Genomic DNA, 12,600 nt, shown 5'->3' on the forward strand with positions numbered 1-12,600 from the left:
GTCTTTAACACGAAAAATACTATTTTTTGTACTTAATTTTAGTTAAATTCTACAATTCTACAACTGACGTGATTTGTTGGTTGCATATGAGTTTACCAACTGGTGAACAGTCGGGTGCGAATTTATAAAATTACAAAATGGCTTAACCTATTTTTTTTTCTCAAACAAATAAACATTAAAAGGTGCAATCTTCATTTAAAATTTAAGAAAACCAAAATTTTAAACATGTTTTGGATATATGTGTATTGTTGGTTGTCTATATGGGACATTAGAATTGGTATGTAATTCCAATACAATGCAAATAAAACTCAAATACGACTATGAATAATACAGATTATTGTGTCTATGTTGGCAAACCTTCAAAGTTTGAAAAAAAAGTTAAAGTTACTTTTGAAAGCACGAAAAAATTAAAACGATTGCGATTGAACCTCAAAAAACGATCGCCATATTTGAAAAAAAAATTTTATAACTCTAAGACTATAAGAAATTTTCTTCTTGAAATATGAACATACTTTTAAAGTACTTGATGATGTACTTGTTTTTTTTTGTAAGGTCATAGTTTTGGCACAAAACGCTTGGTTCCATACTTTTACCCAACTTTGTACATACTGTGTTTGCATATTTTCAAAAACCTACAAATAATTTCATAAAACAGGAATGGATAAACTTGTTGAAACATTACTTGTTTGAAGACATTTTCACTACGAAGTGTCAAACAAGGTCTAACAGACTTATTAAGTTTGATTGATTTGAATTACCACAGAGTGTTTACAATTTATTTCCAAACTTTTTAATATTTTTTTTTGTAAGGTACATAGTTTAGGCACAAAACGCTTGGTTCCATACTTTTACCCAACATTGTACATACTATATCTGTGTTTGTATATTTTCAAAAGCCACTTACCTACAATTAACTTAATAAAACAGAAAGGGATAAACTTGTTGAAACATTGTTTTTTTCTAGCATACGATCACAATTTCACTCTTATGTCTTTTCTTTTCGATGATGAGCCTACAAGCCTACACATATGAAAATAAATTCATTGCTTAGTAAATGGAAATTCCAATTGTGATATATAAATAGTTACAAGCTTTTGTTTGCGTTTATATGGCATTTAGTTACACGAGAATTAAAAGAGCAGACACGTGACTTAGGGTAGATTTTACAACCGTCATATAAACCCCGGATAAGTTATTCCTATATAGTGTATTCCTATATGTATAGTATAATTGTTACAGCAATGTATTTTTCAAAATTTATCCCCAGGATAAAGTTATCCGACGACTGTAAAATCCACCCTTAGAAACGAAAAACGGAACCAACATTAAATCGTAAAATTTGTTGTGTAATAAACATTTCAGTGATTATGTACTTCACAATGCAATGAAATCAAAAATAATAAAACACTAAAATGTTATTACCTGTCACCCAGATATTAATATGCATTATTGTTTAGTAATGTCAAAATAAAATGCAGTTGAATATTGAATATAACTTTTATTACTGTTCGAAACCATTTATATTTAAATTTGTTGCAGATTGCAGTTCTCAGAATCTATAGCTATTTTTACACAAATTCTCTAGAAAAACTATAAACAGTAATACATATTGTAACTGAGTGTTTGTCCAAAAGTATCACAATTCCAGTAGTACCTGTTAATAAAATATTGATATATTTTCAAAAGGCACAAAAGATATTGACACTTTTTCAATGACGTTGTAGCTAATCATCTAGACGCATCATGTGACCTAAATGATTTAATCTTGAATTTTTCCAGATTGTATCAGGGCCCAGTGGTGAGTCGTGACTTAAAAACAATAAAAATTCTTCAACTAAGAACATTTTAACCAGATATGTATGCAAACAATGAGCGGCAAAATTATAAAACTGCAAATATTCTATTCTGACAAAAATGCTGAAACCGGAACTAAATTCGACTGAAATCTATGTATTTTTTAAATAGAAACTACTTTTTCATCCACTTCGATCGATATTCTAATTTCCGAAATGATAATACCAAAACACGTTATACAGGGTGTCCCAGCGATTTGGAAAATTCCATTATTGTTTTTAAATGTTAATCTTTTAATTATTAAAGTGGGAAAGTGGGGGAATACCACATACTAGGTAAAATCGCGCGTCAACGTTACAGCAAATTGATAAATGAATTTTAAATTCTAATATTTTCGAATATTTTGCAAAAAATCATGGATGTTTCAAACAAAGTCTTGTTAACTTCTTTTTATTAAAAGTAAATTTTTGTTGTAAAACAAACGGATATTATTGTTAACTTTAATAGAAAAAACAGTCGTATGTTTTTTTTTCAAAAACTACCAAATTTGGAAGATTTAAAAAATGTAAAATATTGTAGATGACTTGAACTTCAAGAAGAATGTGCCCGTTGTCAAAAAGCTGACATATAACATCAAATCTTCAACTCCGCAAGGATATGGTCCTGTTTTTAATTCTTTGTTAAATATTTCATGTAACTGTCAATTTTTTTAGTTTTTTCAACATCCTTTTCACAGGGTACTTATCTAATTTTTAATTTTTTCAATTTTTCATCTCTTTTTCAATGTGAACGAACATACTAGGCTGGAGATGTTGGGAGTTATCAACGAAACATGTCCCATCTCTTACACTCTGTGGAAGTTAACTTAAAATTTTCATTCATTGGTTAAATTTAACATTTTGGTATTGTCATTTCAACAATTAAAAGATTAATTGAAATAAATAAAAAATTAGAATTTTTTACAAAAATGTCGGTGATGTCAACAAGTAAGTTCAAAGTTGCGTGCCAATTAAAAAAAATGACACATTTTTACTATATCTCAGAAACTAATACCTAACTCAGCATTTGGAATTAAAATCAGTGGAGTCCGGTTATAACTCCGAAAATGAATAGAAATCAGTGCGTTATATCCGAAGTTGGCTATAAGCGGTAAACTAAAAAATTGTTTTTACTTTATTTTACTTATTTTTACTTTATACAGGCTGCTCAAAAACTGGCGCACCAACTCAGTGGTACATTTTTGAGAAGCAAGTGCAGATTTCGGGAAAAATGTTGAAAAAAAGTCATATTTTAAAAAATCTGGAGCTACACACTTATTGTGTTAACTTCTTTAGTTTTTATTATTTTTAATGTTTTTTTGTTTCACACTAGATAATCGTTCCTTTACAAAACGATGAATATTTATTTTTAAATTTTCCATTAGACTTTAGCAGTTTTTTTAATTTAAAAAAATTAAAATTCATCAAAAAAATTACAATGTGTAGATGTGCCAACACTGGGAATTATTTCCTAGGAAACCGTTTCAAAAATAATTGATTTTTATTGTTGATCAAATTCTATTGCGATCAGACTGTTATACAACGTTGCCACATATTATTTATCTAAAATCCGTTATTTGTTAATAATTTTAATACAAAGAATTTTTTTACTATTTTTACCTTTATATCTAACCAGTTCTCTACTACACACCATTGAATTGGTGCGACAGTTTTTGAGCACGCTGTATGTTTATATGAAATTTTTATATGAAATAAGATAAAATAAATAAGTACCTATTGTAAAAAACAGCAATACTTTGGAACCAACAACAATGTTAAATCAATCTGGTCTCTAAGCTTAGTTCTTTAAAATCTATTACACTTAGTTAAAATTAACAGAAACATCCACATCAGAAAAACAAGTCCTTCCATAAAACAATGAGAAAAATGTACAAATTTTGCACAGATTTTTTTGGCAAAGGTAGTAATAAATTTCATTGCTTTAAATGTCACTTTTGAAAAAAGTGCTCAAAAGAGGCAAACCAAGTTGACATTGCGTTTTTAGTCGAAGTTTTAGACGCTGAAGTGGAGGTTGCACACTCTACACTTCTACAGGATGGTCCAGCTCAGCTCCCCTCAGTTATTATTTGAGTTGGAGTTTTGATATTTTGTAGATAGTATTTATACTGTAGGACACATTTCAGGAAAATATTTTTCCACAGTGTCTCAAAAATGGTATGACGTCATAATAATGAATTTTTTGAATTGCATGCTATTATTTTTTTGTTGTCATTATGATACCTTTTTAGCTTCTTACATGTTCTTTTTTTCAAATCGGTTCAAGGATTACTGTTAAAGAAATAAAAACCAAAAAAATCGGTTTTGCACTTTTAGTTTTAAAAATAAAAAAAATAGAAACAGTGCTTGTTGAAAAACATTTTCACTACGTAAGTGTCAAACAAGATCTAACAGGCTTATTAAGTAAGTTTGATTGATTTGAATTACTACAGGGTGTTTACAATTTATTTTCAAACATTTTAGTATTTAGAGCCTTGTATTTTGATTTTTTTAAATGGCAACCCATTTATTTATTTTTATATCATTCGATGTAAAATTAAAAAACGATCAACTTTTTATAATACAACCATAACGTAAATCCCAACTTTCGTATAGTAAACCGCTTATGTACTTGTTTAAAAGAAAGTGTTTAAACTTAGGCAAATGCCCGCTTAAAAACCAAAAAATGACTACCGAGAGTAACAGTTTTCAGATAATCCTTTGCTTATAAATGAGAAAACTCTTATAGGACACTTAAAAAACTTGTTTTGTCAAGTCTTTTAATGACTAATTCAATAAATAAAAGTCGAAGATGGCTCCAACCCTATTTATTTTTATATCGTGCGATGCGGAATTAAATAGCGAACATACTTTGTTACTACAAGTCTAACGTAAATCCTAACAAATTTTGAGTTATTTGCTGAAAACTATTTTTGTCAAGTGTTTTAATGACAATTTTAACGGTAATCGATGCGGAATTAAATAACAAAGATTTTTGTTATCATTATCACAACCCTATTGCAAATCCTAACACATTTGGAGTTATTTGCTCCAAACTCATTCGGTATGACAAATAACTAATTATTAAAAGTGGAATTTGCTTAAGGTTTTTGGCAAATAATTCCGTAAGTATTAGGATTTGCAATAGGGTTGTGATAACAAAAAATGTTGCTTTTTTAATTCCGCATTGAATGATATAAACATAAACAGGGTTAGAGCCATCTTCGACTTTTATTCATTGAATTTGTCCATAAAATAGCTGACAAAACAAGTTTTTGGCAAATAACTCCAAATGTGTTAGGATTTACGTTAAGGTTGGAAAAAGAGAAAATGTTCGATTTTTAATTCTGCATCGAACAGTGTAAAAATAAACAGGAGTTGCCATTTAAAATAAGCAAAATAAAAGGTTTAACAATTAAAAAAAAATTGGAAATAAATTGTAAACACCTTGTAGTAATTTGAATCAAAGTCACTTAATGTGTTTAACTTAATCTTGTTTAACACTTATGTAGTAATAATGTCTTCAAAAAAACATTGTTTCCATTTTTTATTAACTTTTAATACCAAAGGTGTAAAACAGATTTTTTGGTTTTTATTTTTTTAAACCTAATTCTTAATCCGATTTGAAAAACACTTTAGGGACATGTAAGAAGCTAAAAAGGTTTCATAATGAGCACAAAAAAATAATAGCATGCCATTCAAACAATTTATTATTATGACGTCATACCATTTTTGGGACACTCTGTAGAATCAAAAATAATTTCGTGAAATGTGCCCTAGAGTATAAATAACATATGCAAAATATCAAAACTCCCACTTTAATGATAACTGAGCTACAGAAGACGGGATCTGGTCTAAATCACCCTGTATATCCCAAAAAGTAATAAAAGTTCGGATAACGCAAGTTGATTTATTTTGACTTTCTTTGAACTCTACTGTCATAAAATATTTGCGCAACTATCAACTTCACACTGTAACTATGTTTAAAATCATCAGAGGATCGGTGAATCGAGGTTGTACTGTATTCGAGTGAAAAACAACCTTCTAGTAGTATTTTTCCTACATCGCACATCAATTAGACAGCACTTGCAGAGTTTTTTCCGCAAAATTAAATAACTTCGGTGGCAGATTCTGAGTAGTGAATAAAAAACGATCTTCGTTATTTTCTCTTCACCCATTCATTTCCTTGTCAAGCGAACTATGCCGCTCTCCGTGTACTTGTCTTTGGAGTAATTTCATTAGCAGCATGATTTTATTTATGAAACTTTGTAGATTATTGATTTGTGAAGTCAAGAAGAGTGATTCGTCGAAAAGGCTTCTTTTGCCATGCGATATTTTTAAATTTATTAAAAGAAAAAAGCAGTCTCGTAAAAATGTCGCAGTCAGAAATAAAGTGGACTACCGAGCGCACCATATAAAATCTAATAGCCCGTGTCAGCAGCATAATGAAATAAATTAATTAACCGAAAGTGCATTAAATTATTAAAAAAATGTATTCCGTGCTTGCCGCTGACTGTTCCATGATAAATTGCCCTGTTATTTAAGGTTAAAACATGTGGAGTGGCGGTGTATTTGCCGAGGTCTATCTCTTCGGCTGATTTCACAGTGAGGGGTCCGACCAAACCAAACAGACCACTTTATTTCTTTTTGGAGTTCTTTGTTTATAGCCCCGCTTAGCGATGATGAGAGCAAGAACGAGTCCCACAAACTCTGGTTAATCATCGACTCACCAAACAACATAAAAATATATTTATAAAATTGATTCAACTTCTTCGTGGAGCGGATTAAAAAATTCCGATTATCGTCAACTTTATCCAAACATTTAAAATCAATTAAGCCCTCAATGTGGCGCGCGATAAAAAAGCGGACCTCCTTTAAAATTGCTTTTATCAAGTCGGATTAAAAAAAGTTATTGATGAGTGTGTGTTCTTGTATCATAATAGTAATTATAAACATCTCGGATGGCGTAGTAAAGAGCCAGGGGGGATTGCTGCATCAAAAAACAACACGACAGACATTGCAGCATACCAAACGATACAAGAGTGAGTGGAGCTTTATCTCTGTCTTAAGTCTACAGCGATGGATCTCAAGAAGTATGAATAAAGGGGGCCGTACACTTGATGGTTTAATTAGTCCCAGTGACTTGCCGGATTCGTACCACCTAGAACAGTGATTAAAACAGCCGCTCGGCGTGGCTGGAAAATGAAAATGCCTCCTTCAGTCTCTGAAACACGTTGAAAAATAATTAGACCAAAAAAGAACACAACAAATAAAATGTTAGACACCTGTTTATTACATTTGAAGCTGCATTTTTCAAAATTTGAAAAAGTCCATTATTGCTTTAAATTATTAATTATGCTACTGTAGCCTGATTAATGATTTCTCATATGACGAAAAATCTTTGCCTCAAAAAAAAGAATCCTAATTAACAGTTATATTAGAAATTTTAATAAAAACTCAATTGCCCTCCACTAAAATTTAAAAAAGAGGAAGACTGGGAAAGTTAATTGATAAACAAACACAGAGTAAAAAATGAACAATTTAGGGCCCGTAATAAAAAAGAAAACCGATAAATCTGGCAATAAAAAAAGCTAAGCACCCCCGAAAAACACTTTGGGTGTTACGCTTATGCAAGGTGAACAGAGAAATAATTCTACATTACCAAAAATTCCTAATGGAATAGAGATTGCAGCAATTAATTAATTATAATTAATGCAATAGAATGAAAACAACTAAACAAGAGTTTTCTTTAGTACGGAATACTCCTAAAAAATTGCCACCTGTTAGATTTTTATCTATTAACCCCTTTAAGTATTCAAAAACAAAATAAAACGAAAAATCTTCCAACTGTTAAACTATAGCGCCCTAGTATTGTTTGAAAATTTCAAAGTTCTAAGACTGCAGAAGAAATATCTAGAAAATAATGTGAATGCGAGTATTTTTCCGATATCATTTCGTTATTTTAATGAATAAATTGTTACAAAATGATAAGGCTTTTTATACAAGCTGGTCCACCAGTAATAATGAGTCTGAAATTTTTTTGAAGCAACCAACATTACATTTCATAGATAACGTGGATAGTAAAATACTTGATTGAAATTGAATTTAGTGAAACGTTTGTATTAAAATGTTTAGCAATGGTTCCCATTTATGGAGAATGTTTGAAAAATGCTTCGTAGGCTGCACATTTATATACGTATAATATCAAAATAAACGGGCTCTGAGTGATTCATTTTTCAAACACGTTGAAAATAAACTGCGGCAAAAATGACCTCCAATTAAAAAAAATAAAAGAAGAGTAACAACAGCATTTGGAAATGAAGTTATAGTTGTTGCAGTTATTGATGAAAATAAATGGATAGGAAGGGGTTCCGTGTATCCTTGGCCCTCTAGAAGTGCCGATATGACGCCTTTTGGCTATTTCGTGTGATGAGTACTTAGGAAAAGGTTTTATAGTGCACCTATTGTTGATCGGAAACATTTAGAAAACCAAATTTTTGAAGAGTGTGCGGATATTGCAGTTAGAACACTTGCTAGTGCGAGAGGATCATTCTTAAGAAGAATTGATGCATGAAATAATAAAACTGGAGTAATGCCTATATGATTGATCTAAATTGGTCAAAAATGAAAATACGATCACTGTCTTTAATTAATTGAAACCAAATATTTTACTATCCACGTAATTTATGAAATGTAATGTTAGTTGCTTCAAAAAATTTTTTAGGCTCATTATTACCCGTGGACCACCCTGTATGGCTGCAGTTAAACGTTTTCTTTTATTTTCGCCTGTCAATCGTCTATAATAGTAATATAATAAGGTTATCTTATATTTATTAACACAGAAGTAAGCATTACTTTATGCTAATCAAAATTAGGAAAATCTTATCCTTAAATTCTTATCCACGTGCAATACATTACACATGTATTAAAGGAATTGCATGTAAAAGCAAATGCTTATTTTTATTAATATCACCCACTCATCTACAATTATTTTTAAGTATACCGGTTGTCACAATAAAATCTTATGTTTTTTTAAATAGAACACCCTATTTTTGTGCTTTTTTGGATGTAGCTTGTAATACTGATGTTTTTAAGCTAAATTGTATAGATTTTGTTGACGAGAACACGTTTTGTTAAAAATATTATTACTTAAGAAAAATAGGACTTTCACTACTTTAAAAAAGGGTATTTTTTGGGCTCACTGCAATCAAGAAGATAAAAAAATTAAGAGGCTAGTAGAAAGTTGAACAACTTAAAATTTTTAAATGGAAGACCCTATTTTTTGTTTGCGCATCTAAAAAAAAACCTTTATATTGTCTCTCTGAAAACACTAACAGTTAAGTGTCTGTTACCGATTACTCAAAAGATATCTCACTTTACACATTAAAACAATTATTAACCATTTTGACCAGCAGTCGAAAAGTTAAATTAATAATAACTTTAATGTTACCCTTAGGCCATTATTCGTCATGTATTATAGTGAAGTAACTTAAATTTTTAAATTTATGGCGAATGTTTAAATTCTCGTTTAACCTACAACCTGCTATGGTTATGGTATGGCTTACTATTGTAACGACAGTGCTCATGAATCATAAATAATGTGCATAGTTGCTCAAAATTAACTTTGAAAGTCAAATATCTTTTTAGTTATTAACACAAGGCATTTGAAACTTTTTTTAGATCGATGATTTATTAATTATTAATCTTTGAGAAGCAAAAACAAAAAATTGGTTTTTCCATTTGTTATTCAAATTTAAAAAAACCTCTTAATTTTTTTACGTTTCTAATTGTAATGCGCTAAACAAATTTAAGATTGAACTTTCGCCTTTAAAGTGGTGAAAGTCCTACTTTTTTAGGATTCTTAGTTTTGTGTAATAAATTTAAAAAAACCGTATTTACGTAGAAAAAATCAAATTATTTCAAAAACGAAGCAGAATACTAATACAAGTTTGGATAAAAACATAAGTTTGTATTGCAGCTCACTTCTGATCAGCCTGAATATTTGAAAATAATTTTAGGTAATGCAGAGGTTTTTATAAAAAAATATGTCTTTTTCAATTACAATTATTTAAAGGTCAATGATGGGCGGCTTTTTCAACTCGCTGATCCCAGCGGTATCCACCTGTATGTTGAGAACAAATTCCCTCATTGATGTGGGCCTACTTATAATTCAGCATTCACTTAAAAAAACATAGACAATTCTTTCATCTTCTTTAATTCATCGAACTAAATACTCGTACATTAATTCATTAATTTTTAACTCGTCTACCGCACTTTTTTAACATCCGGGCATTAAATTTTCTGGAATATTGGATTGTGCTAAATACCACATAACACAGAATTTGTTTAGTAAAACTCGGCTGAAGGTAGAGCAGGTTGAATGAATCTAATAATTCCTACTTAAAAAAGACGACAAGCGAAACGTTATTACTTCATAAGAAAAAAATCGAATGCGAATGGAGTAATGAAATTTGTGTTAACTAAAAAATATGCATCGTTGTTTACAGTTGAATGCGGGTAATAATACATTTTACATCAGAGCCGCTTCGTGGTTGGAGCTGGTAGAGCAAGTGCTTCATTAGTTGGAACACTGTGAAATACATAAACGAAATGGGTATCATTAACATTTCTTTTTAAGAATTTTGTAATTTGAACATTGTTTTGTCAAAAGAATTTAATGAATGGACGCGTTGCGGATGGTCAAGGAAGGGCTTTCTCATTGTAATAGGTAATATACAACGTGTCTTCATTTAAATATTTGTTCACATCTTTCTCAGTAACCTAAAAAATGATAAAATTAAATTTACTGAAAAACATTAGAAACGAAATTTATAAAAAAGGTAAAATATATAATAGAGTATCTAAATGTAAGTAAGTTTTCACCAAATGTATAATTAAGAAGATTTTCGAGTGACTCATAAAACTGACATACAGATTGTTCAAAAACTGGTGCACTAACTCAGTTGGATATCGTACAGAAATGCTTAGTATTAAAATTATTGATAAATAATGAATTTTAAATAAATGATGTGGCAACGTTGTCAAACAATCTTAATTTCCTAGGAAATAATACCCAGTGTTGGCACACCTACGCATTTTTATTTTTTGGTACATTTTATTTTTTTTATTCAAAAAACTGCTGGGGACTGAAAGTAAATTCAAAATTAATAATTCATAATTGTGTAAGGGAACGATTACACTTACTGTGAAACATAAAAACACTGAAACAAGTTTGTAACTCCAGATTTTACAAAATCAAATTCTTTTGAAGTTACTTATGGATAACTCCATAATAAAACGTTTTTAGAAAAAAACAAAAAATATGGGTCACTGTTTAATCTATGATTAAAAAATTTGCACTATCTTGCAGAACATTTAATATATATAATATAAGTAGTAGTATCTAAATAGTATAAATTTAAAATACTCGTATCTTTTTGTTGAGGGCCCGGATAAATGACAAATTACAAATATGTAAGATTTTTTACTGCAAAATAAAGCTAATTTTTCAAAAAATTGTTTTACATTATAATTTTTCACAATCATCTACAGTAAATCCATACCATAAATAACAATAAACATTGAAATTTTTAATTTGGATTTGAAGAAAAAAAAAATAGTTTTACTGGTTACCTGAGTAGATAAAAACTGGTACTTTTTAGAAATTTCATAGGAATAAAATAATTAAAATGCGGCAAATTCAAATTCCAGAACCACCTGAGATCCTACACTCTTTTAAACAGTCCGTGGAACTATTTGGAAATCAGTTCGACAATAAAAGTGCTGTTTTCTTGCACAATATAAGATTTTTTTTAAGTTGTTCATGTAATTAATTGACAATTTAAGAATTTCACAACTCAAAGTTTTGACATTTATTGAGAGCGGATTCAATTGAGCAAAGCGGCGCAAATTTCTTTACATCTAAACCAATTTCAAAGTTAACTAGATGAGTATCATTTTAAAAAAACTTGTACATGTTTTGATCAATAAGTATGAGGACCCCATTGATTCGTTCATTTGTTTCATATTGTGTTTTGTGTTCCATAATCAAATTAACATTTTTTTAATAATAAAAATTAAAAATAAAATATGACACCTTCATATAAAAATACGCGGGGAGCCTATATTTTGGTGCATTTTACTTTTGTAAAACTGGTCATCTTACGTTAATCACCTGGTATACCACAAGTGTTAAGTCTCACGGGTTGAAGTCGACATTTATGTATTTTATCCGTCTCTTGTTAAATAATTAGGTCACCTCATTCATCACAGAAAATGTATCAAATTCTAACAATGACACATTTTTGGAATTTTCACAATTTACAGTAAAATTTTATTTATTGATAAATAGAAAAACTAACAATAAAGAAAAGAGATTCATAAGTTCATAACACTCTATTTTTAAAAATGTTTACACTTTCACGTTGTCTGTGAATTTTTGTACCAGTTTTTAAATTATAGGGACGGAACTTATCCAGGAAATGAAATGTGGTAGACAATCTTTAAATAAATTATCAGCATATGAAAAAATTAAAAACCACACAATAACAGGAAATTCCGAAGTACATTTTTCTCAGTTTCATGTAAAGTTGATCCGCATCCAAAACCGTCCATTATTTTAAGCGACTAATTTAATCCGAGTCTTGTCAGACATTCCAAAAATATTGTCGACCAATAATTCTTAATCGCCAATACCGAGAAGAAATACTTTTGCCCGGCACAAACCGAGCGATAAAGACGGCGCCTGTGCCCCCTTCAGTCCGGAAAGAGA

Source organism: Tribolium castaneum, chromosome 2 (assembly GCF_031307605.1).
Source record: "Tribolium castaneum strain GA2 chromosome 2, icTriCast1.1, whole genome shotgun sequence".
Lineage (NCBI taxonomy): Eukaryota > Metazoa > Arthropoda > Insecta > Coleoptera > Tenebrionidae > Tribolium > Tribolium castaneum.